At 43.5% G+C, this 27,464-nt stretch overlaps 1 protein-coding gene across 1 annotated transcript in view; it reads left to right on the plus strand.

The window, feature by feature from the left end:
- The first annotated feature begins 372 nt into the window (after window positions 1–372).
- Window positions 373–27,464, plus strand: part of NR4A1 (nuclear receptor subfamily 4 group A member 1) — a 75,482-nt gene continuing 48,390 nt past the window's right edge. The window contains exon 1 of the mRNA XM_077483282.1: window positions 373–501. The gene's annotated coding sequence lies outside the window, so the exon portion shown is untranslated. The remainder of the gene's footprint in view (window positions 502–27,464) is intronic.

Raw genomic sequence — 27,464 nt, forward strand, 5'->3', positions numbered from 1 at the left:
GTGGAAGCTGTTGTGTTCAGGAAAGGAAAACATATCGGGCTGCTCTGTATTTAGCTGTGTTCGTGCTGGGCGATCCTATAAATACTATGTGCCCCCATTGTTGTCTATGGAGCGTGTGACACAAAAGGCATGAGAGCTATTTTGGTCTTTTCTTGTGTGCGGCTAATTTTAGCTCATTGATGCAGATAGAGGGATTCCACTGACGTCAATGGGACTGGGTGCTGACGTCACGGGCCCTCCTCCCCCGGCCAGCAGAGGGAAGAAGCTGGCAGAGAGAATGCGAGCGAAGCTGAGCGGAGTGCAGACACGCCGAGGAGTCAGGTTTCCCTGTCTGTCTCCCCCGGCCCGGGCTATGGGCTGCCTTCTACAGAGGAGGAGGAGGAGGAGGAGGAGGAGGAGGAGGAGGAGGGCTGCCAGTGACCTCGGGATCCCAGCTCGTCACACACAGCAGGTGGAGGGAACCTGATCACAGCATTGAGGACTCCACACAGTGCCCCATGTGTAAGTACACAGGCTGATCCTCTGCTTTCCTCTCACCCTCTCTACTCAATATTACTCATTTACTTCTCACTCTCATTTCTCACAAATCTTCTGTGGGTCACATGGCTTCTCCTGACCTTTATATTAGACCCACGATTGTCTCTAGAGAGGTGGCTTCATCCCATCATAGCGCTACAGCTGGGGGTCATAGCATTTCACAAGGGTGGGCAACTTTCTTCATATAAGGGGCCCCTCAACTCAAAAGGGCCACCAATAACAGGCAGTGAATAAAATAGTACCGAAAGCTGCTGGGCATTACAGATATGGAGCAGGAGATGATCAGTGACTGTGGGTTTAAGTGAGGGTCGGGGACTACAGGCATTCTACAGGTGAGGGTCAGAGACTATGGGCATGCTACAAGTAAGAGCCAGAGACTGCGGGTTTGCTACAAGTGAGCGTTAGAGACTACGGGCATGCCACTAGTGAGGGTTGGCGACTACGGGCATGCTACAGGTAAAGCTTCAAAGAGGGTCAGAGACTGGCATGGCACACTTGTAGCATGTCCTTAGTCTCTGACCATGACATGTATCATGACTGTATTCTCTAAACATTACAAGTAATGGTCAGAGACTATGGGCATGCTACAAGTGTTGCTCAGAGACTGGCGATACACAGAGATGAAAAAAATCCTCTGACATAAGTTGTACCTGTTTATCTGCAGTTATTTCTTTAACCTATTATGAAAGGTAGGACAAAAGAGTGGAACTAAAACCTCATACGAAAAAACTATGAGCAGGCAGCGCTTTATTGCAGAAGAGACCTGCACCCAAACCTACCCTACGGCTGTGTCTTCTTTAAATTGTACATTGAGCTGCGCATGCGCTTTACATTCTGGCACAGTGCCAGTGTGTTGGGATGATTGAACTTCGGCCGAGGAGTGATATCATCCCACGCTGGCCAATCAAGACGGCTGCAGCCTGGCACCTGGAAGACGCCGGGTAGAAGATGCCAGTGAGGAACCTCAGAGCTCTGAAGCAGAGGTAAGTATTGCAGACTTTAGGTCCGTATTTAATGACCCTAAAAAGTTTTAGCGCACCAATAAACCCAAGTTTTACCAATGTATTCAGGATTTGCCAATGAGTAATGCTATTAAGCCCTTCTATAGGATAATATATATTTATATTAAAGCGGGATTGTACTGGGGGGAAAAAAATATTAAAAGCCAGCAGCTATAAATACTACAGCTGCTGACTTTTAATAAATGGACACTCACCTGTCCCGGGGTCCAGCGATGCCGAGGCCGATCGATCGCTTGGCTCTCGGCTGCTGCCGCCACCATTCTAGGTGAGGGAATCAGGAAGTGAAGCGAATCGGCTTTGCTTCCCGGTTCCCTACTGCGCATGCGCGAGTCGCGCAGCCCAATAGGAATTGTCCGCGCTGTCTCTGGGACCCGTGTGTGTCCCAGCAGACAGCGCGGCAGGACAAGAAGAGGCATAGACTCCCACGGGAGTCTATGCCCGGAAGTAGGTGTAAATACCTGTCTTTGACAGGTATCTCCTCCCCCCTGAAAGGTGCCAATTGTGACACCGGAGGGAGGGAGGGTTCCGATCAGTGGAAGTTCCACTTTAGGGTGGAACCCCGCTTTTTAAGTATCTCTTTTGATAATCTGCTTGGGCTACTTTGAGAGCGATAGATGCATGCAAGCTACACTTTATTTGTAGAGAGATTACTAATGGGTGATTGCAATCCTTTCCCTGTACATGGGCCAGTGTTTAGACAGATGGGCTGTAACAGGGGAAAAGCATTGGACCCCTTTCACATGGGGCAGACTCCGATTAGATCAGCAGGGGATCTGTCCGCTGATCTGAGCAGAGTGTGGTGGATGGCAAGTCCGTGTCCGCTCAGTTAATGCAGACCGAGCCTGCTCTGCTCTATACACACATACCGCTGTTCATTTACACCCAACTGCCCTACGATCCAATCTACCTAGATGAAGGGGGCTGATCCTTCCATTTTATTTTTTCTTTGGACTGAAGGGTGGAAATGGATCAGTGAGTGTACACACATACCACTGTCCGTTTACACCCAACTTCCCTCTGATCCACCTAGACAGAGGGGGGCGGATCCCATGAACCGGATCAGATTGGAGGTAGGTAGGTGTAAATGGGCACAAGTCAGATTTCACCCGTCTGTCCATAGGGGTGAATGGAGGGTCTGATCTGGTCTGCCTGAAAAAACTGACCCTTGATGTGAAAGTGGCCTTCTGCCATCCATAGACATGCAGATCTCATAGGCGGTAACAAGGCCTTACAGATTGCAGAGTACCGTGTCCTGTCTGTTCTCTGCATCTGATTGGATGCAGCCGTTTTTAAACCAACAATATTTAAAATTATTTTTCAGTTGAAGGATGTCAGGCTAGAGCAGTGCTTCTCAAATAGTGGGGCACGCCCCCCTGGGGGGGCGCAAGGCTCCGTAAAGGGGGGCTCGTTTGACCTCGGCAAATACTGTCATATTGGATGTCTAGATCGGATCATCCGACTCACTCGCAAGCGGCATCCCACACGGCGTTGGTTGCCTAGCAACTCTACGGCTGGAGAGAGGGGCCAGCGCGGCGCGAACACTGGAGATTGTCCCAGCGCAGCCCCAGTAGCAGCCCGACGTGGAGGACCACGTGACGGCCAACGCACGTGACACATGCAGAGGACCCGATTGGATAGACATGATGCTCTATGCTGATTGGCCAAACCTGCCCGTGTGACTTTTAGACCCGGAAATCGGTCCTCTGTACAGAAAAACGCCTAAAAGAAAGGAGTTGAAGACACATAAAAGGGGACACCGCCGATTCAGCCAAAAAAGGTCAGTGTTCTGATGAAAAGGCTTTTATTATGCTTTGAAACGCGTCAACACGACCTGTAGGGGGCATTCATCCATCTATGCCTTATTGCCATTGCTCCACAACTGATGTAGGTGTGGCTTATTTTTATGCTTTTAATCTTTGTATTTTACAAATTTCTGACAATTAAAAAGTAAATTGTAAATGTAAAATGTAAATTGATCCACATTTCTTTCTTTTTTTATTCTCATATACGTTAATAAGGATACAGTGTTATGTAGAGATGTACTTATAACAATTTTATAGACAAATGATACTATTTACAGTCGCGCGGGGGGCGCGAAATGTTTTCTTCTTCCTGGGGGGGGGGGGGGGCGGGCGGGCGGCGGCATTACAGAAAATAATTGCGAAGCACTGGGCTAGAGGATGGTGCTCGGGCCACCCACAGAGCAAAAACCGTTTGCGTATGGCCAGCTTTATTCTCTAGGAATTGAAGCAGAGATGCAGTAGAGCTTGGAATTAGAAAAGCAAATCGGAAAAGTTTTTGTCCTTAAATTGGTTGTAAACCATCTTTAGCATTTTCAGGCAATCCCCTGTGTTAGATAATGCTATGTCTCCACTGTATGTGCTTTATTTAAAAAAATGCCTCAGTATACAGCACCTTATTTCCTCGACGCTCACATGACCGACCGCCGTTCCTTCTCCCGATCTGACAGCCACAGCGGGAGGGGCTGACAATCCCCCGCTGATGTCATTCAGGAGGAGGAGAGAGGCGCCAGTCACGTGAGTGGCGCTCGGAAATGAGGTGCTGCATACAGGGGCATTTTTTAATAAAGCACATACAGTGGACATTTGTATTATCTAACAGGGGATTGCATGAAAATGTTAGTTATTTCAGCAGCAGGAGGAGGGGGCGGCACTGGCACATGCTGACATGGAGGGAGGGGGGAGAGGAGGGCACAGGTGAGCTGCGAATGATGGAGGCATGTAAACTGACCACAGTGTTGGGGTTAAGCAGCCATGATAAACCGTGGTCTGTTTACAGGGGAAAGGGCAGAACCAGGAAGGATCAGCCAGGTGTTTTAGGTGATAGAGGGGGCAAATTACACAGCACAAGTACTGTGCTGTTATTCATGCTTTAAAGGGACAGGATCAATTTTTTTTTTTTTTTTTTTGGGTAACAAACGCTTTAAGCCGGCCATACGTGGATTGAAATTTCGACACTGACTTTGTGGATGGGGCAATCAAGCGTTTCTCTTTCTATCCACAAGTGGTGGAGGAAAGAAAATGTAATCATCTGTTTCTGAGGTCTCCAAACTATGGCCCTCCAGTTGTTCTGGAACTACAATTCCCATCATGCCTAGCCATGTCTGTGAATGTCAGAGTTTTACAATGCCTCATGGGATGTGTAGTTCTGCAGCAGCTGGAGGGCCATAGTTTGGAGATCCCTGATATGGGCTGCCTTACAGGTTTCTTTTGATGATATGTATATTACTTGACCAGTTTTATGACACCGGTCTAGTTAAAAATTTTGAGGGAATTCATAAAGGGTGCCAATGGGCGGTAATTCTTTAAGAAGCTGTAGCTGTCATGGTGACAGGCTCTTAAAGTGACAGTAGTAAACTGCCTGAATTTGTCACGTCTGTCGATAATGTTACCAAAACTGGCACAAAAGCTTATCTGAATTTGGTGTAGGTAGTGCCATCAAAGCTGAACACAAAAACTTTCATTTTATTATATCACTCAATAGCCACAAAAGCATATAAATCCACTTTGTGTGCACCAAATGCCTTTGCAAACCCAGATATTACCTTGTAAAAATAGCGGTGATATCATCATTGTTCTCTACATGGCCTGTGCAGAGAGGTGAGCTGTGGGTGGGCCCAGCAGCTCTGCCCATCATAGGCTGAGTGTAAACTATTACAGGAAGTGGCGGAGACCAGACCAGTTACCCTGCACAAGGAGGGAGAACAGCAGTGACTGGTCTTTGTTAAAGGAAGCACCTGCACAGATGAAAAGTTTCACACTGGATTACTGCACATCTGTATGAACTACACAAAGCACAAAAAGATTCAACTAAGAATATACAACTCTTTTATAGTTTTTATTTTACATTTACTTACTGGTCCATGAAGTCCAGCGTTTGTTTTGCTTCCAACCCAAATCTCTCCTTTGCCCATCTTGTGACTCTATCATAGAGGGACGAGGACAGCCACAGTGTATCCTCAATACATGGGCAGGCACACCTCTTGTCTCTGGCACACTATGCAGTGGTCCGCACATGCACGGGGCATCTTGTGCCGAAACACTGAAATACTACCACCTGGAATGTGATGGCGACATCCCAGGAGGCAATGGGTGGATGAATGATGGGCATCATGGGCCAGGACTCAATCAATCCCCCAAAAAAGTTTTTTTTTTATTTATTTTTTTAAAGCAGAACTAAACCCCTTGATTTATTCTGGCCATTGGAATGAATAAACGCTCAAGCTTTAAAACACATCTAGCTTTGAGGTTCATTTAGACAATTGCACTATTTGCCTTTAGTAAATCCTTCCCAATAGCTAACATAGAGGTGCTTTTACAGGCTGGAAAAAAGTCAAACGCCTAGGAAAGACATGTTGTTGTGGTGTTTTTTTTTTTTTTTTTTTTTTTTTGTGCATATGAGCCTTTTAATTTGCTTGTTATGCCTGGTATACAGAGGATGAGATTATCAGTCAAATGATCGAAAATTCTTGTACGACAGAATAAAAATTCAGAAGTGATGTAATATGTTGTAGTGTACTTGTATTGTATTTTTTTTCGAATGACAACTGTACTGATTATCCACTTCCCGTCCGCCATATAGTAAAATGACAGCAGATGGGATGCACTCTTGTTCTGGGACAGCGTCATATGACCGCGCCCCAGAAGCACTGCTCTTGCGCACCTGCAGCGCGACCCTGATCTTGGTAAAGAGGCGATGAGATGGCTCTTTACCCATGTATGTGTCCAATCACAGCCGATCAAATGTAAATGCAGAAGTGCTGTTTATCAGCTCTTGTTGACTCGCACTGACAGTGTCAGGAGAAGATGAGCCAATCAGCAGCACCTCCTCGCAGAGGAGACCTGTACAGGCAATCAGGACACTGATCATCAGTGCCCTGATTACAGTACAGCCCCTTTAGTGCCCATCATTGACACCAATTCGTGCCACCTATCAGTGTGGCATATTAGTGCCTCCTCATCAGTGCTGCCTCATCAGCACACACTAGAGAAGGAGAAAAATTACTTATTTACAAAATTTAATGGCAAACTAAGAAAAACTTTTTTATTTTTTTTCGATTTTTATTATTTTTTAGCAAAAAATAAAAAACCCAGGAGTGATCAGATAACACCAAAAGAAAGCTCTATTTGTGTAAAAAAAAAAAAAAAAAAAGATTAAAAATGTCATATTGGTACAGTGTTGCAAGACCGTGCAATTGTTATTCAAAATGTGACGGCACAAAAAATTGGCCTGGGCAGGAAGGGGGTGAAAGTGGTTAAACAAAAATTAAATGATCTGGTATCGTACATGGAAAAATGTTCGTGCTTGTCCCATTGGATAATAGTGGGTGAACTGTGGTGATTGGCTCTCGAAAGCTGTGTACTAGCGATCAGATTATGGTATGATCGATTTGAATACTATTTTCCGTGCAATTTTCTGATCGTGTGCAAGGGCCATTAAAGTGTACGTACATTATGAAACGTTACACAGTAACGTTTTCATAAAATGGAACAGAGTAAAAAAAAAAAAATAGCATTTTATATTAGAGAGAGTTGTGCCACTTCTATAAACCTTGCATGTAACAATAGCTGAAGGGTAAAATATACAGACCATGTTTGCCAGCTTCTAAATTCTTTATGGGTCTTGGCAGTCTGGCATGCTCTCACTTTAATATAGTGCCCTTCTCTTGCCCTAGACTAGGGAACTTCTGTAAACCAGTATCTTTACCAGAAAGTAGTAACACAAGGGGAACTGAAAAAAGTGCGCTAAGTGCATCCCTAGAAAACCTGAATCTAATCCCAGAAACTTTTTTTGATGGCTCCCTTCGAACGCTGGAGCAAAGAGAAGTTTTTTTTTTTTTTTTTCCAAAATTGCAACCAACTGAATGTTTCATTTCTTTTCTAATTGCAAGATACAGCGCCTGGATCTGGTTGTTGTGGTCAACAGAGATCTTTTTTACTCTAACCAGGCATGGTGATTGAATTATACATAATACAAAGAAAAATTGTTAGAAAATTTCCATTATATTCATAAAGTACACAAATATCTTTGTAACATACTGTCCAGATCTAGATGTTTACTGAAACCAGAAGTGAAAAATTCATTTCCAAATGTCAGTAGACATTTCATCCCACACAAGCTGGAATGAATAAACCACATTTGTATTTCTTTTATATAAAGGGGTTATTATGCAAACCAAATAGATTTTTTTTTTTTTTTTTTAGTTTTTGCTTTACATTTTAAAGTAGAACAAAATGCAAAAGAAAAAAACTGACCTCTGAGCTGTATTTGGCATTGCTCGGTATTCCCCCAGTTTTTAGGAAGTTCTTCAGACAGAGTAGTGAAGTGACAGCATATTGGTCTGATCTCCTCCCATGTCTCCACTGGGGTAGATATCCTCTCACCTCCTGTTCCAGTGACACCCCGATACACTTAATGATGCCAGGACAGGAAGTGAGCAAAAATCTAAAATGTTTGGGCAGAGAAAGACCTGACAGAGGTTCTAAAGCTTTACTACTCCATTTAGAACTATTGTTTTAAATAGGCTGGGTTCACACTGAATTCAGATTCAGCTTACAGCAGAGGGTATGGCGCATCCCTGTTTTCCATTTCAGGGCTGGAGCGGGCCCGAATTTTTGCCTGAATTAGGACCGGAAACAGAGCCAGAGATGCACAGGACCCCTGTACAATCCGCTCCGCAGATGCCCCAGAGATGTGTGACCCGGTCACAGTCTCCTGTCATGCAAATTGGATGCAGAGAAACCCGCATCTAGTTTGCAGAAGTGTGAACCCAGCCTTAGGATTTATGTAAATGTATGCAATGGCAACATCAGATGCTGGCAAATATGGTCATTAGCATTATGTACCATTGTGCACCCTGCTTGGGATCTGATTTGGCATTAAAAGAAAATCTAATCTTTGGAGGCTGGGCCCAAAAAAGCAAGTAGAGGGTAAAGGATAAGTCACCGGTATTGCCTGTGGTCTCCCATTAGCTGATCCTTTCCCCAGTGCTGACTTGATATGTCTCCATGTATAGGCAACCGTTTTGGTAGAGACAGTTTTGCTTTTCCAAGAAAGATGTAGCCGGCAACTTCAGAATCCCATGAATATTTTTATTTGCTACATAAAGGTCAAGATTAAAAAACTGACGCATTTCTGCATACAGCCTTGTTTTGCTTTTGCATGCCAGAGTTGCCCCTCTAATGACTGGTGAGGGAATATTCAAGAAGAGGTGAAAGAAGCACATACTTGATAAAACAGAACACTACAAACAGCCCCTAAGAAGAGTCAAGACACCATATCCAATATACAACATATCTAAAATACACATGGGAACTTATCTCCCATCTGTCTGTTTTTGGAGGATAGGATCGGATGTTGGCCGGTGATAACGGACGCATGTTGGCCGGTGATACCTGCAGCACCAGAGAAGGCAATGAATGATCTGATCCGGGCTGCCTAAAAAAACTGACAGGCAGATTCGTTCAGTCCACCCGCATAAAATATCCCTATCCTGCATTCTTCCTACCCACCATACGATCAGTTGCTCTGAAGCCTTTTGCTGCTCCTCTGAAAAGACCAGCAACTCTGTACGGAACTCGGAAGCTCAGAGGTTACTGTAGTAGCGCCTACTACGATAATTTCCAGCTTCCATTGAGATACACAGGTATAGTATATGCATAATTACATTGATCCAAGCTGAATCAATGTTGCTATGCAAACTTATCCATACCGAGAATTCTCCTTTAAGTAATGGAAGCTTGTCTATTTCCTTCTCCTTTGCTCCAGCAACATGGCCTGGTTTGGTAAAGCAATCAACCGTGAAACCGCTTACATCAATTTTGTCTTTGTATTTTGATGGTTTTTGTTACATAATCTAGTGACCCTGATTGTAGAACAGTTTGTGTTTTGCGCAGTGATGGAAGTCTAGAGAGACTCAACAATGGTACCTGATTAGATAATGATGTACATACAACACTTCTCACTCAAGTTGTGATATTGTGGAGGACATAATATGCAAACCTCACTACTGTATGTGGCAAAGGGTGTACACTAATGGGGAATGGGCATTCAATTACAGAAGCCCTAGTGATGGTTCTAACAGATCATAGATAGTTTATACAATTTTACAAACCGGAGAGAACTGTGCAGAGTTTACTGCTATCCAAAATGTTTATCCAAATCTAAAAGACTAGTTTGTGTGGTTGCCCTTGGCATGACTCATCTGGACGTTTCTTGTGTCCCTTGGGCACAATAGTGAATTGTACTGCCTTAATCTGAACCTCCTCACCATCCTACATGGCCAAAACAATGGCGTTACTCTTACAGCTGGGCTGTGATAAGTCATAAGTCCTTATCTGGATTCACATCATGGCTTGGTGACTTGAAATAGAAGAAGTCCTGCATGGCAGCCTCCTTGTTTCTTTTAGAAGAGTTTTTTTTTTTTTTTTTTCTTTGTAGTTGGAACGCCAACCAAACCATTTTTTTAGTTCTAAATAGTGTTGGAAGCTGTCAAGTGTTCTATTGTTTTTGTACCTTTTGCGATTTTTTTATTTTTATTTTTTCTCCCTCACTTCCTGTGTCTCTGATCATACAGGAAGAGAGGGAGAATCTTCCCAGTGGGCACACAGATGGCTATAAAAGCATGACCATTTCCCACTCTACTGAAAACCAGTACTTCAAGGACTGGCAGCCCAGGAACTGTTGACCCAAGGGCCACGCAGCAGCATCTGAGAGAGACTAATCTTTCAATCCTTCTGCGGTAATCTTAAACTGGTATACACATTCTGAGAATATTACAGATTTCTTGAGATGGGTCCAGCCACAAAACAGAATGGTATATTCATAGAATTGTTCTTTCATTAGAAAAAATGATTTCTTAAGGTGACTCTGATGTAGACTCCTTGAAGCAGAGGGGAATAGAATAGAATTGATCTAAGAAAAAGAAATGCATCAACAGATTGTCTCTCAAAAAAAAAAAAAGTGTCAAAAAAAGTTTGGTTAAAATCAATTTTTTAAAGGTGTGCTTATTAAAATAGTGGCCTAGCTCCCCACAACACATATTGACTGCATTTTTGTGCAGTATTTACCTATAAAATCCCTGCTCAGCTGTCAAAAGGGAAAAAAAAAAAAAACCTCCTGGCTTATGTTCATAAGCATTAGACAATGCTAGCAAATTATAGCTCCCTGTAGTCTTCCTTTGCCTTCAAATTTTGCACTTATAGCTGTACTGCTAATGACAAGTTTATTTAAAGTATCATATGACCATTAATGACTTAAACTTGCAATTGGCAATACAAATAACAGTGCAAAAAATTTATTGGTACATATACATAACTGTTACACACCGATGAGCCCCGGCGCCCCGCAGCCCAGGCTTCTGATGAGCCCGGGAACACCGCAGCCTAGGTCATTTGTTAGAAAATTCCTTTTTTTTTCAGAATGTACATTTGATTTTCCACTTGTTAGTGGGGGACAGTTCAGTGGTCATTTTCGACTTTAGTGTAAAAAAAAAAAAAAAAAAAAGCTAATAATGTGTTTTTTTTTTTTTTTTTTTCCAATAAACCAACAAAATTCTAAATGCGAATGTGGTTTCAATTTTGGCAAAGTATATATTGTGGCGTGTGTGTGTGTGCACGGTAGGTAATATTTTGATCTGGAGGTAAAACGCAAACATTCATTTATTTATAAATGATATACAGTATATGGTATGTGTAGGTTCACAGGCATAAACATGTCCCTTCCATGTAACCAAAATTCAAACATTAAAAATGAACTGTTGACGTGGCAGTCAATTGAAATTTTAGCGGGTTTGCTAACTTTTTTTTTTTTGTCAATTCACCAATTGTAATATCCAATGCATTGAATAGATTTTTTTCCAGATTTTCGTAACACACGGTCGAAGGACAATATAGCCATCTATGGCTAGCTTAACACGCTGTTGGGAACTTGTCTAGAACTGATTGTTCTTCATAGGCAAACTGCTAGCTCACAGCCTCTAATTTGGAGGCCTCTGTCAAATCTAACCGTGAATTAATGAAAAGTAGCATCTTCTGAATCTTGGAGGAGGTGGTAGAATAGACTTCTGGGCTCGTTGAACGCACCAGAAAAAGGAGCAAAGCTTATTTAATAAGGATGTCTGGAGCTTTAATGCCTTCAGCTCCATTATTAATCCAGCCCTGCTTTGGCCATATAGTCTACATTACACTTATCGGAGTTGTTCACTGTTCAGTTTTCTAAAATAATAATTGAAAATGTTCAGTGCTTCTGTCCAACAGGCATCATCCTTTTCATTATTTCTGAACAAAGCATAGATTTTATCAAGTGGAAAACACAGCAGCATGAGCACAGTTTAGGAAGAGATATTCGGCATTCAGGGAGAAGTGTCACCATCTGCTTCATTGTCATGGAAACTGTATATGAGAACAGGGACTGCTTCATGTGATTACCCATACCCAACTCGCGCACACACACAGAAAAACACACCTAGACTTGTTACAGACACCTTACATCAATTTAACACATTTTCTTTTTACTGCTCCCACTAATGTGGAATAAAAGATTTTTGAAAAAAAATGTAATCCCTAAATAAGTTTGTAGGTGATTCAGTAATAGTGTATTTTTCCTGTAGAATGCCATTCACATTGGAAGTTGAAGGTCTTTAGATTTTGTATGAGAATTCCTTTTTGTTCTACTACCTAGCATACATTCAACCTACAGCTGCACGATTCTGGCTAAAAGGAAAATCATGATTGTTTTGCTTAGAAGATAGATCACGATTCTTGCAGCGTAACATCATCTTTCACGTTAAAAGAAAAAAAAAATTGGGCTAACTTTACTGTTTTTATATTTATTTTTTATTTAAAAAAAAAAAAAAAAAAAAATTTTTATTTTTCATTGAAGTGTATTCCCCCCCCCCCAAAAAAATGCGTTTGAAATACCACTGGGCAAATACAGTGTGACATAAAATATTATAGCAATTGACATTTTATTCCCTAGGGTCTCTGCTAAAATATATATAATGTTTGGGAGTTCCAAGTAATTTTCTAGCAAAAAAATATTGATTTTTACTTAAGTGTCAGAAAAAGATTTAGACTTTTTTATGTGGTTAACCACATCAATACAGGGCACTTTCGCCCTCTTCCTTCCCAGACCAATTTTCAGCTTTCAGCGTGATCGCACTTTCAGTAAGAATTGCGTAGTCATGCAATGCTGTACCCAAATGAAATTTTTATCATTTTGTTTGCACAAATAGAGCTTTCTTTTGGTGGTATTTATTCACGACTCCGTTTTTTTATTTCTTGCGATATAAGCGAAAAAAGAGCGAAAATTTAGAAAAAAAATAAACAATTTTCTTCTATTGTAAGTTATACAATAGAATTATTGTATAATAATTGGTTATAATAGTTATATAACAATTGGTTTGTGTGATCACAGACATATGTACGCAAATGATCATGTACAGATGTGCGCAGGTGATCATGGACATGTGTGCATGGGACATGTGATTTTACTGTTTTATATGTGGGGGACATGTATTTTGGGGATCATTACTATGTGGGGACATGTGTGTTTACTTTGTGTGTTTTTTACATGTGAGGTGACACTAGGCCGGTGAACAGTGATTAAAAAGCTGTAAAAAAAAAAAAAAAAAAAAAAGCAGCTCATACTAACTGATCACCAGCCGGCTGCAGCGATCCGTCCTCCTCTCCTCAGCGACAACTTCCATGTGAGGAGAGGAGAGCCGATCACATAGCAACCGGCTGTTTTACATTACATGATGGCTGTGATTGGACACGGCCGTCATGTGATCAGGAGGGCCAATCGCAGAGCCCTCCTGCCTAGCTAAGATGCGTCGGATGTGTCCGGGTGACACGAGCGCATCGGGATAGCGCCACTGCACGGGAAAGAGCACGATCCTGCTCCTTCTGAGGGACGTTCCCTAACATCCACTCAGAAGGAGAGAGCGCCTACCCAGCCGTACATATGCAGTGGCTGGGTGGGAAGTGGTTAAACTTCCTGTATTTATACTTTGTTTAAAAACTTGGCAGACTGCTTGGATTTTTTTTTCACACAGAAGTTTATCCCTTTCTTCTAAGAAGGAAGAGTTAGTTACAATGTTTCATTTTAAAAACTTGGCAACTGCCCGGATGTTTTCTTTTGACAGCTGAGTGAGCAGATAAGTCTCTCCACTTGTTCTATGAAAGAATCAGCAAAATCTGCAATAGAGATCGTCAGGGGGTTGAATCGAGATCACGATTTTTTTAACAATTAATTGTGCAGCTCTAATTCAACCCATAGAAAAAGTAAGGGCTCTTTCACACAGACGTCGACGATAGGCCGTTGGATCACCATTTTAACACTTCCCGTACGCCTATCAATGGCACACAGAATTATTGCAATTGGGAGTATTCTTTCACATTACGGCAAGGGAAAAATAATGTTGCCTACAGAGTATGGCAGGCGTTGACGCTTTGCAACCTCAAGCCACTTCTATTGAAAAGCACCATAACCACATGTTAATTGCACTGTAAATGCACCTATGGCATTTAGAGCGCTTTTACGGTGTGTTTAAAAGTGATTTATTTCCCATTTTACTCCTGTGAAAAAAATAAAACAGAGAAGTGTTGCCTGACACAACATGAACACCTGTACAACACATCCAAAATGCTCATTAACACTATTGGTGCATTAATTAGGCTAAATTAAAATTTTAGCGCACGTGTGAAAGAGCCCTTGGACTGGGATTTTATATATAAATACAAAGTGTATAGACAGAGCAGATGTTGAGGATTAGAAGAGAGGGGACATTTTCTGGGGTCCTAAACCTCTTAAGACCTTTTGATTACTTGGGGAGTGTAACAGAAACTGGCAATAAGAATAAGATGAAGGTTCCCTCCAGTGCCTGCTTTATACCTCTTTAAAAAATGGACACCTAGAGAGCAAGTAGCCATTAAGAATATAGCCATCACTATGAAGAATGGCATGGAATTTTCTCCTTTGGTGGTTATCACTGTTGCATCCTAGCTTTGAAGAGACTTTCCATAAAATTCATAGTGTTGTAGATACTCATTAGAACTAGAGGTGCACTGAATGGAAATTTTGGTGCTGAAACCGAAAATGGTAAGGTGCGCATAAATCTGTTGCAGGTTGTCTTAGTTGAATTTTGTCTCACTTTTTCTGATCACCGATATGGCAGTATTTCTTTAGGAATTTGTCACAGCATCAGAATGTAAAACGCATCGTACATGAAACAACCTCAATTTGTTGCAAACGGCAAAAAAAAACTTGTTGCACAGCTTTCAGAAATGTTCATTTCTCTTACATTCACTGACCGACACAGCTCCTCTCTGTAACTAAATGGGTTTGTTAGCCTACCACTAGGAGAACTAGGCAAAATTGTAACACAATACACAGAACTGTCAGTACCGCCCAGGGGGGCAGATCCTGTGCTAACAACCCTCCCTGCTGCCCCAGCAGCCTCAGTTTTATTTTGCCTAGTGAAGGAGAATGACCTAGGAACCCTGCGGGTCCTTTGGTCCATTTTTTTGATGCAGGATTTATACTTTTGCGCAAGATGAAAGATCCTGGGATCTTCTATCAACTGCCGGCTGGGTGACATGCTGGTTGAGTTTCCTTATAGTCCCCCCAGTCTGGCCATCGAGAATGTGCAGGTCGCAGCTAAGGCTCGGCAGGCCACGACATACCTCCTCTCCAGAGGTGGTCGGTGAGCTTCAATGCTCCAGGGTATACATATGACCGGGCTACTGATGTCTAGACCATAGTATACTAGGGCCAGCAGCCACCCTGTAACTGCGCAGGAGTGGGTCTGTGATGGACTGTCTCCCAGCTCTTCAGGACTGGTAAGTTCGGCTCTCCCTGCTTCGGGGGGTTGAGCAGCTGGGCATTCCCTGGGAGGTCAATTCGGGGGCCACCTCACCTCCTTCTCTTCTCTCCCACATCCCTATCTTTCCTCCTTTCCCCTCTCCCTCCCGGGGGGGCGGCTGCATGTGTATGGGAATCGCTGGGTCTCTCACCTGTAGGGGGTCTGTGCGGCTAGCAATGGTCCTGGTCCCGGTGTGGGGGGTCCCAAAAAGGTGTCTGTGGAGGTATTTTTGCTGGTTGGAGGCAGCGCTGTTCTATGATTTCGCTTGTCACCGCATGCCGCTGTCCGGCGGCCATTTTGGCTGAGGACAGAGCAGGTTCCCCTTGTGAGCCTCAGTGGCCATTTTCTATGAGATTTTCCTATTAGTAGCATTGGCAGACATTTTTTTTTTTTTTTGAAGCCCGAGCGGTCTTTTCACCGCAGCTCTCTTGTGACAGCATACACTGTGCTATCACATGCTGTTTCCTGTGTTCCCTGTGTATACAGGACGCTGGATGACCATTTCCTGAACACTGGTGCAAGATTGTTTCACCGCTCTTTTTTCTACAGCTGCTGCCGACACAGTTTCTTCACTCTGCACTTGGGTAACCTCCTGGGGACTACAGGCATGGCTGGTAACCATCACAGAATGCCCCAGGGTGGAGAGTCTGGCGCTAGGAACCCCCCCCAGGCAGCAGAAGGAGGGTGGGACCTTCACTCTTCTAAGTCCCCTTTCAGGTGGCAGACAGGGTAGGGTCAGAATGGCTTCAGAAACTGGTGTTTCTTCCCCCAAAATCCAGGCTATTGCAACCGGGTCACCTACGGCGGTCCTCAACTCTTTTGTTGCAAAAATAGAGGTGGTACGTGGAAGGAAAGGTGCACGTAAAAGGCCCCTCCCCCCCTCCTATGGGGAGAGCTCTGATGCAGACTCTGGCCCTGCTGTGGCTGGTGACCCCTGCTCTGACCTATCAGACGAGGCTGACCAGGACCATTCGGGCAGCGAGGATGATTACCCGTCTGGGTCCGGGCGCGACAAGGAGCTGGTTGGAGCACTTATCACAGCTGTGTATGATACCCTGAAGATCCAGGAGCCAGTAGATCCCTCTGCTGATGTATTGGTCCCTTTTGGGTCCCCCAAGCCAGCACCTTCACCTAAGGTGTTCCCGTATTTGACTTATTTTGACAAGTTCATCTACAGGCAATGTGGTCGGCCGCAAAGGACCTTTTCGGTCCCCAAAAACATGGCGGTGCGTTACCCCTTTGAGGAAAGCCTTCTCAAGAAATGGTCGACTCCTCCGGTCGTGGACCCCCCAGTATCCAGGTTAGATAAAGTAACCATGATCCCAGGTTGAGGGGACTCCTGCCTTCAAGGATCCCATGGACAGGAAGGCCGAGGCGATGGCTCGTTCCGTGTTTACGGTTGTGGGGTCAACCGTGCGACCTGTACTGGCATCCGCACTGGTGTCACAGACACTTACTGAGTGGGCAAAACTTTTGCACTGTGAATTGAGGGAGCTACTGCCCCCCCCCCTGTCTGCGTGGAACTAACACATCAACTAGTACAAGGCCTTAAGTACGTTTTTGACGCGGCCCTGGATACTCTCCCTCTGTTATCCAGGGCTTCAGTGTCAGCTGTGGTGCTGAGGTGCCTGATTTGGCTAAAATGCTGGTCTGCTGACCAGGCATCCAAGAAAGCCCTGACGGATCTTCCCTTCCTTGGCGACTGGCTCTTTGGAGCCTCATTGGATGACACTACTCCCACAGGCCAGGAAGGCTAAGGAGCCACGCCGCAGGCAAGGGCCCTCTTTTTCCGCTCACAGGACCTGTGAGCCCGACAGGACGCCCATGGACAGTCAAAAGCGTCCCTGGAACCGCAAGCCTAACAAGCCTGCGAACAAAAGTGCTACCGCATGAAGGTTTGCCCCCACCCGCATCTCGGGTGGGGGTTTCACCTTCGGGAGTTTGCAGCCCGGTGGACCTCCCAGTTATCTGACCAATGGGTCTGCGACCTGATTTCCACAGGCTACAAGATAGTTTCTCTCTTGGCCGCCAAACAGATTCTTCCCCTCCAGAATACCCGCATCCCCGGTTCGCCGGGAGGCCCTGTTAGGGGCGGTGAAGGAATTGCTGAATCAGGGGGTGATTGTACCAGTTCCGGAATCTGAACGCTTCCAGGGGTTCTACTCAAATCTGTTTGTGGCTCCCAAGAAGGATGTCCGATCTTAGACTTAAAAGCCTTCAATCACTTTGTAAAAGTGCAGAGGTTCAGAATGGAACTCCATCAAGGGGATTCCCTGGCATCTTTGGACATCCAGGATGTGTACCTGCACATACCCGTATGCCTTCAGCATCAAAAATTTCTGCGTTTGGCAGTCGGGGAAGCCCACTATCAATTTGTGGCTCTTCCTTTTGGCCTGGCACCAGCCCCCCCCCCCGAGTCTTTACCAAAGTACTGGTTCCGGTATTGGTGTTGCTGTGACAACGCGGGATCGAGATCGTGGGTTACCTAGATGACCTCCTCCTGCGAGCATCTTCCACCTCAGAATTAGAGGAGGATGTGGCGATCACCATGCAAACCCTGTGAGAATTTGGGTGGCTGTTGAACCTAAGGAAGTCGGTGATTGTACCGACCCAGCATCTGGAGTACCTAGGTTTACTATTGGACTCCAGGAAAGCGAGAGTCTTTCTCCCTTCAGACAAATTGCAGACTCTCAGATCTGCAGTCAAACTACTGGTGAACCGCAAGTGGCCGTCGTTCCGCTTTTTGCATGTGAGTACTGGGACTCATGGTAGCCTCCTTCGAGGCAGTACCTTATGCCCAGTTCCACCGCAGTCCTGCAAAAGGAGATTTTGACAAAATGGGACAAATCTCCATGTCCCTGGATCTGGTGGCTGAGGTCCCCGGTGATTCAGTCTGGAAAATCGTTCTTTCCTCTGAAATGGACAGTGATCACTACGGATGCCAGTCTATCCGGCTGGGGTGGAGTGATGGGGATTCAGTCGGCGCAGGGCCTCTGGTCGACGGAAGAATCCGAGTTGCCGATCCATCTGCTCGAATTGAGGGCGATCAGGCTGTGCCTCCACACATGGTCTGTGTCTTCAATGGTGTCTGATCAGGATACAGTCAGACAACGCTACGGCTGTGGCGTACATAAATCACCAAGGGGGAACCAGAAGCTCAGCCGCTGCTCAGGAGGTCTCTCACATACTTCGGTGGGCAGAGCGGCACGTTCCGGCCCTGTCGGCCATTTACATCCTTGGGGTGGAAAATTGGCAGGCGGACTATCTGAGTCGCCAGATGGACCCAGGAGAATGGGCATTGCATCCGGAGATATTCGGGCTGCTGTGCCTGAAATGGGGCACACCAGATGTGGATCTATTGGCCTCCCGTCTCAATCAGAAGGTGCCGAGATTCGTGTCCAGGACAAGAGATCCGTGGGCAGACGCGCTGGTGGCTCCGTGGGATCAGAGTGGAAGCAGAGGGGATTCCAGTAATCCTGGTGGACCCAGATTGGCCTCAGCAGCCCTGGTACGCAGACCTGTTGTGTCTGGTGGCAGATGCTCCCTGATGACTCCCGCTGCGGGAGGACCTCCTGTCTCAAGGGCCAATCTTTCAACCTGCTTTACCATCGCTGGCTTTAACGGCATGGCTATTGAGAGCCAGGTGCTGAGGAACCGGGGTCTGTCGGACTCGGTGATTCCAACTATGTTGAGGGTGCGGAAATCTTCTTCACGGAAGATATACCATCGTACCTGGAAGGCCTACATCTCCATGTGTGAGGAGCAGGGATGGCATCCGCGTTCCTTTGCTATATCCACTATCCTGCTGTTTCTTCAGCAAGGTGTAGACCAGAAGTTGGCGTTGAGCACCATTAAGGGACAAATTTCAGCCCCGGCTGTCTTTTTTTTTTTTATTTTTTTTTTTTTCAGCGACCCCTAGCGTCTCATTCATTAGTGAGTACCTTTTTTGTTCAGGGGGTACAACATGTAGTCCCTCCGGTGTGTCCACCGTTACCTCCGTGAAATTTGAACCTGGTGTTTGTCGGCGCTTCAAAAGCCTCCGTTTTGAGAATATTAGGGAGATTCCCTTGTTGACCCTTTCACAGACTGGTCTTTCTAGTGGCCATCACATTGGCCAGGAGGGTTTTCGGAATTGGCGGCCTTGTCCTGCAAGTCGCCTTATCTGGTCATCCACAGGGATAAGGTGGTGTTGTGTCCGCAACTGTCCTTTCTACCGAAGGTGGTCTCGGCCTTTCGTATCAATGAGGACGTTGTATTACCATCGTTGTGTCCTAAGCCGAAGCACCCCAAAGAGGTGGCCCTTCACGCTCTCGACGTGGTTAGGGCTCTAAAAGTGTATTTGTCTGCCACAGCTCCCTTTCGGAAGTCAGACTCGCTCTTTGTTTCGGTGGCTGGTCCAAAGAAGGGTATGGCGGTCTCGTCGGCCACCATTTCCAGGTGGATCAGACAAATTGTAGTAAAAGCCTATGCCTTGAAGGGGCAGGTGCCCCCCTTTCCAGTCACGACCCACTCAACAAGGGCAATCGGAACATCTTGGGCCTTCCTACACCAAGCGTCTGTTGCTTAGGTGTGTAAGGCGGCGACCTGGTCGTCTGTCCATACGTTTACCAAGTTCTACAAGGTAGACGTCAGTGCATCGGCTGATGCCTGTTTGGGCCGCAAAGTTTTGCAGGTGACCGTGTAGTTGCAATTGAGATTTTTTCCTGGTTGTTTGATAAAAACACAGTACTGTTTGTTAATGCACTGTTGCATTACTTCCACACAAAGGTTGGGGATCTCTCCTGTTGAGAATACCCGGTTATATGCCGGTGTGTTTTTCCGTACACTTTTTTTGTTGTGGGTTTAGTTTCACTAGTTCCCACTTGCCGTGGTGGATGAAGTTGTAATGCTGTTTTTTCCCACCCCTCGTTTGGCACTGCTTGGGGACGTCCCATTTAGTTACAGAGAGGAGCTGTGTTGGTCGGTGAATATAAGAGAAAATAGGATTTTTGTACTTACTGTAAAATCCTTTTCTCTGTAATTCACCGACTGACACAGCACCCGCCCCTCCTTTTTCTCTACATTATACTTGTTGACGTACTGAGACTGCTGGGGCAGCAGGGAGGGTTGTTGGCACAGGGTCCGCCCCCTGGGCGGTACTGACAGTTCTGTGTATTGTGTTAAAATTTTGCCTAGTTCTCCTAGTGGTAGGCTAACAAACCCATTTAGTTACAGAGAGGAGCTGTGTTGGTCGGTGAATTACAGAGAAAAGGATTTTACGGAAAGCACAAAAATCCTATTTTTCTGAACTTTCTAATGCAGCCATAATGCTTCATTGAATAATTTCCTTGGTCTCTAGAACAAAAACAACAAAAAACCCTCTAATCAAAAGTAAGCACGGGAACCTAGATGCGACTGCACATAACTCCAACCGCTTCGAAAAGCCTCCAGATATGGCAAAATGTTGGTCCATTCTAGCTGGAAAATAAGACACTTGTGAGTGTGTTGATGCTTTCCACTAATTCCCATCGCATTCCTTTTGGCTCATTCTGTTTTGTCAGGCTTACTGGCTAATAGGAATGTGCAGGAGGCAGGATGGATGGCAAGCTTTTTAGTAGGAGGAATTGCTGGACTTTGCCTGTCAGAATAGTCTGGTATTCAGCCTACAAAACTTTTGAGGAGGCTGCAGGGAATTGTAAGCACCCTAATGACTTCTAGCAATTTGTTTAGGTACTATTATTATTATACAGGATTTATATAGCGCCAACAGTTTATGCAGTGCTTTATACTATAGATGTTTTCTTTAAAGATTAGAACTCCAGCCAAAAATAAAATCAAATGAAAATAAAATCACAAAACCAGCTTTCGCTGCAGTACTTGCCTTCAATCACAATCCAGAGTTTTCCTGCACAGTAGTGGTTGTTGTTGTGTGTGTGTGTGTGTTTTTTTTTTTTTTTTTTCAACTAAATGTTCTCAGTCTTATGACCAGCATCATTCAACCCACTTCTACAGAGTCCAGGTCATCCTGTGACTGAACAGTGAAGGGAGAAGCAGCACAGTGATGAGTGATGGGCTAATCATGCCAGTATGAATTTTTGAAAATCTTTAGCTGAGATTTTAAACCATGCATAATTTCACCAGTAAAATCATTTTATGGTTATACAAAGCTCTTAATTGTTAATTTGTTTGCTGGCAGTCATTGCCAGTCACATTCACATTAAGAAATGGCAAGTATCCAGTTCATTGCTGTCTGTGACAGTTGCCACGGGCAGTGAGGCCATAGCAACTAATTAAGTTAGGGGAAAATGTGACTGCTTTTTTCTATCGTTTCTGTTGTAGATATTGCATTGGAAAAAAATACGTTCTAAATTGACAGCATAGGACCATGCATTCCAGTTGAAATGTATGAGCCATTTGTCATTGTGCAAGCACAAATGGAGGAATTTTCTTGTCTTACTGTTCATGTCATTGTTTGTTACACATTTAAGCAGACCTTTTCATATGTTAAAGCTTGCTCACATAAAGGCAGACACTCAGTGCATCATGTAGGCGATCAAACTGTGTAACCCTGCACCCTGAGCCTCTGAGCCTGTGGATTTGCTAGGGGGTTTCTTGTGATTTATCATTTAGGGTTACATGAAGTTAAAGTAAATATCTATGAACTTGAATTATGGGAAACCACAGAACAGGGACTAAAAACAAAACGAAGCCCAAATGGAGAAGTTGTGTTGGCTTTGCTCTTTAGTTGTAAGAAGGGTAGGATTGAACCTGAAGTTCCCAAAGCTATATGTGGAATCCCCTTAGTTTGTTTTCAATAATCCACACCACAGTTCTTCCCCTCTGAAATGCAATAGTACCCTAGTGGTTTTTCCACTTCTGTTTGGAGTTGACCCCATTAGATCCCTCAGGCTTTATGCTATTGGTGAGGAAGTTTTTCCCTTGAGGGACAGCCGAAAGCTCTGTTGTGACATGAACTTCCTGGTTATGCTGTCTGGATGGCACTTTTACTATGTATTTTTACTTTTACTATGTATCCATATGGAGAATGGGGCCAGTGACTTGTTATGTTAGCAGATTCCATACAAGAATATATGGAAATTTTAATTCTGGAGACAGGAAACAGAAATTTCCCAGCAGACCCCTCCATACCATGTTAGTCCACCAAGAGACCAGGGTGATATGCAGTAGTAAAGACGCAACAGGAGATCGAACCATGTCCCTTTACTGATATAACTGTAAAAACACACTGGGTAGAGTTCTTATTTAAATTTTTTTATCAGTTAAGCTGTTATAACGTATTTTACATTCATAGGTTAGTCATATATAGCCTGATTTACCAGTAATTTGACCAATTGGAGAATCTTTAGCAGTAATTAGGACTAGCAGGAGTAAGTGTTGATGAGCTTCACAAGTACTTGCCAGTGGATTTTCAAGTTATCTAGGCTGGGAGGGTGGGACAGGAAACTGATATTCTGTTTTTGTCTATGTGGTTGAAGTTGGTAGAACTACAAAGGTTCGTTTATAATGATGATTTCATTGTAGGGCAGGACAACGACCTACTGTATTGTCACTTTGCCAATAAAGAATCGGACACAGTGGGGTTAATTTACTAAAACGGGAGAGTGCAAGCTTTGATTAAAAATGAAAAACTCCTGAAAGCTGATTTTGCACTCTCCAGTTTTAGTAAATCAACCTCATTGTGTTCAATAATTCAGCAAGATTTTTTGTAACTTGGTGACATAGAGAAATGTATAGTAGCAGATAGTCTGACAGTCACAGCATGCTTTTTACAATAAATTACATTTAAAAAAAACTAAAAAAAAAAAAACAGCATGAAATCAAAATCCATTAGAACTAATGGGAAGTTGTTGACAAGCTGTACAGCCTATTCCTCACTTAAATGGGGAAAAAGTAAATACATAAGTGGTGGGGAGGTACTACAAAAGCAGTTTACAGTGCCAACAAACACTGTAAAAACCTGCATCGGGTGAACCTACATTCCTTTTCCTGTGGAGAAAGCAAAGGGGTGTTCTTTTTGATATCACTAATATTGGCTTGTTTTTGGGGAATCTACAGTAATGGCGATCAACTGGGAAAAATCCAACGTGGCCTGTAGACTGCTTGATGAGGGCGTCTGATATAAAAATGTTTCCTGATCCAATCATAAACAAAATTACTAATGTCTGTAGGTGCCTAAAGTGCCTTAAAGTATCATTACGCTGACACATAGCAGCCAATCCAAATTTGTTATTTTTCTAATAATGTTTTGATTGTTAAAATTATTATAATTTTTTTTGTGGTACCAGAAAATGAAAGGAAGCATAGAGTTGCTTTCTATGAGGAACCCTATGGTTCCAACCTACTTGGTAAGTCCTGCTCATGTAACCTGTTAATATATGTTGTGTTATTCTCAAATTGTGTCATAACTGTCATACCAGCTTACTGTTACAGGTCATAAAACTAAATCACTCCATTCTGCAATAAATCACGTAGTAAAAATAAATCCCTTAACTGGCCAAAAATATGCCCAAGTTATGACCCTCTACCATCTTTCTGTAGCAACAGACATCAGAATGTATTAGAGAAAATTGTGTTGAAAGATATTTAATTAAGTGCTAAGTAGTCAGGATTGGCGGCACTAGAACTTTAGTAACTTGGCACCAACTGAGATATCTTTTTATAGAATGCGGCGTTAAATTAGACCTGGTGTGTCTTTACATCCTATATGTATCACGTCACTTTGATTACACTTACAGCTCTTGGGTTCCTTCTATTTACCACTGGAAAATATTTAATATAATATTCCTACATAATAAACAGAAAAAATAGAACTATTAGAACTCTAAAGGTGTTTCACATATCTTATAGGCATCTAGGTCATATGGTGCTTCTCCCCTCAATGCGAGGTGAAGCAGTACTTGCAAAAAGCATTGTACTGTATATTGGATGATGTTGGCTTCTGATTTGCCACTGCTGGCTGCAAATGCGATAATGAACTTTAAAACTAAAATCCAGGCAGAAGCGACAAACCCATATAATTCCGTTATTTTGTTCAGGATCATAAAATTTACTTTTACAAAGAACGAACTTAACCAATTGAAGACCGGCATGTTAAACACCCTTCGTGTCCAGACCATTTTTCAGTACTGTCATACTTTGTCAATTACTCAGTCATGCAACATTGTACCCAAATGAATTTTTATATAATTTTTAGAGATTTCTTTTGGTGGTATTTAAGTACCACTGATTATTTTATTATTTATTATATAAAGTAATTTCTGTTCTAAATAATCTTGTATCATAAATGTATGCTAAAATGTATTCTGCTACATTTCTTTGGTTGAAAAAAATCAAATAAGTATATATCATTTAGTGTTAAATTCATAGACTTTACGAACCATGGTACAAATTGATCAACCCTGATATTCCAATTACCGGTCTAATCTCTTAAGGCCCTAAAATGCCAGGACAGTGACCTCTTTTTGTAGACAGGATAGAGGTATGGTGAGTTTTCTGAAGTTATAATTTTTTTCCACAATTTTTGGAAAATGAAGAAAGCAATTTTAAATTTTTTTATGGTGGTGGTGGTGGGGGGGGGGGGGGGGGTTGATTGTCATAAGTTTTGGAAAATTCAGAAAACAAATGTGTGTATTTTTTTACATATCTTATTGAAATTTACAAAATCTATCTGTAATACACAGCATAGACACTCCAAAACTCACTTTACATGCTCCTCCCATGAGACTTTTTCACAGCCTAGCCATGTGGGGGGCCCAAAATCTAACGAGCACCTTCAGGTTTTTTTAGAGGCTTTAAATTACACATCCAAAATGTTTACCATCATTGGATTTTTAGAGGCCCTGGAGCACTAAGACAGTAGAAACACTAACAATATGACTACATTTTGGAGAGTAAACACTCCAAGGTATTTTTAAGAGGCATGGTGAGGGTGAGTCTTTTGATTATATTTCAATTTTTGGACACAAGTTTTTGTACAAATGCAGAAAGAAAATAACAGTCAATTTAATATATTTAATGAAAAGTATTGGGACGCCTGCCTTTACACACGCATGAACTTTAATGGCATTCCAGTCTTAAGCCTCGTACACACAATCAGATTGTTGGCAGGGGATTGTCTGTGGACAGACTGTTGTCCCTAAAATCTGACTGTTAGTACGCTCCTTCTGACAATTGTAGTACAACTTTTGGCCAACAAATGTTGGATGGCAAGCTAGTAAATTTTCGGCAGACAATGGTCTGTTGTCTGATTTTTCGTATGGTCAGTCGCACATGTCGAAAGTACAAACGCGCATGCTTGGAATGAATGCTCACCAAATACGTAGTACCTTACTACGTTCATGTTTATTGGCCGACAATTGTGTACCGTTGGTATACAAGACAAGATCCTGGCACACGCCCTTTGGACAAAAATCTGACGCTCGGTTGGCCAACAATCAGACCACGTCTACAAGGCTTTAGTGCGTGGAGTTTAATATTGAGTTGGCCCACCCTTTGCAGCCAGCTTCAACCCTTCTGGGAAGGCTGTCCACAAGGTTTAAGAGTGTGTCTATGGGAATGTTTGGCCATTCTTCCAGAAGCGCATTTTGTGAGGTCAGGCACTGATGTTGGATGAGAGCCTGGCTTGCAGTCTCCGCTCTAATTCATTCCAAAGGTGTTCTATCAGATTGAGGTTAGGACTCTGTTCAGGCCAGTCAAGTTCCTCCACCCCAAACTCACTCATCCATGTCTCTATGGACCTTGCTTTGTGCACTGGTGTGCAGTCGTGTTGAAACAGGAAGGAGTCAACCCCAAACTGTTCCCACAAAGTTGGGAGAATGAAATTGTCCAAAATGTCTGTTTGTTGACACCTTAAGACTTCCCTTCACTGGAACTAAGGGGCTAAGCCCAACCCCTGAAAAACAACCCAAAAGAAAACCTTTGGGATGAATTAGAGTGGAGACTGTGAACCAGGCCTTCTCGACCTACATCAGTGCCTGACCTCACAAATGCGCTTCTAGAAGAGATTTCAAACATTCCAATACACACTCGTAAACCTTGTGGACAGCCTTCCCAGAAGAGTTGAAGCTGTTAAAGCTGCAAAGGGTGGGCCATCTCAATATTGAGCCCTATGGACTAAGACTGGGATGCCATTAAAGTTTATGCGCGTGTAAAGACAGGCGTCCCAATATTTTTGGCAATACATTGTACTTAGAATTGCACTGCAAAGGACGTTCTGCTACTCCTCCAGAGACTATGGTAGCATGTGTTTAGTAAATGTTTCAGTATGTGTATCATCCCCCCACCCCCTTTATACTTACCTGAGCCCAATATCGATTCAGCGTTGTGCCTGTCTGCAGCAACTGTCTCCTCCTCTCTTATTTCACAGGCTTTGTTGAACACCATTGGCTCTTGTTGCTGTCAGTCAAATTGAGTCAAAGATGAAGGAGCAGGGGGTGGGGCTGAGCCTTGCTGTCTGTGTCTGTAGAGACACAGGCAGTGCGGCTTGGGTTCAAGCCACAGAGGTGACACCATAGGAAGCTGCTTCCTTTGGTGGCACACCAAGAAAAGGAGGAACTTGGAGCACTGACGAGGGACCCCTGAAGAGGAGGATCAGGGCCATTTGTTTGCAATACCATTACATGGAGCAGGTACGTATAATATGTTTGTTTATTTTAAGAAAAAAAATACTTTACAAATGCTTTAAGGGTTTGTTCTCACTAGACAGGCACACTGACTGCACAGCCACTAGTGTGCGCTTAAAGCAACAGTATTGATGCGTGGCACACTCTATCTCTCTCTCTTTTTTTTTTTTTTTTTTATCTTGCCCTTTTATTAAAACATCAGTGACATTTCATTAAATTCTATTATTTACATGGCTGCATTGTGATACGCTAGTCTGCATTGCAACCTGCTAGGCTGAAGAAAAGTGCTGCATATAATGTTTATTTTCCAGCGCACACCACTGCAGCATGGACACCATAGGAAACAAAGATTTTGGTCATGGCTAATAAAGGTTAAACAGGAAAGGTTTATTGTTTAAA

Source organism: Lithobates pipiens, unplaced genomic scaffold (assembly GCF_037356315.1).
Source record: "Lithobates pipiens isolate NorthernLeopardFrog02 unplaced genomic scaffold, aLitPip1_a1.2 Scaffold_16, whole genome shotgun sequence".
Taxonomy (NCBI): Eukaryota; Metazoa; Chordata; class Amphibia; order Anura; family Ranidae; genus Lithobates; species Lithobates pipiens.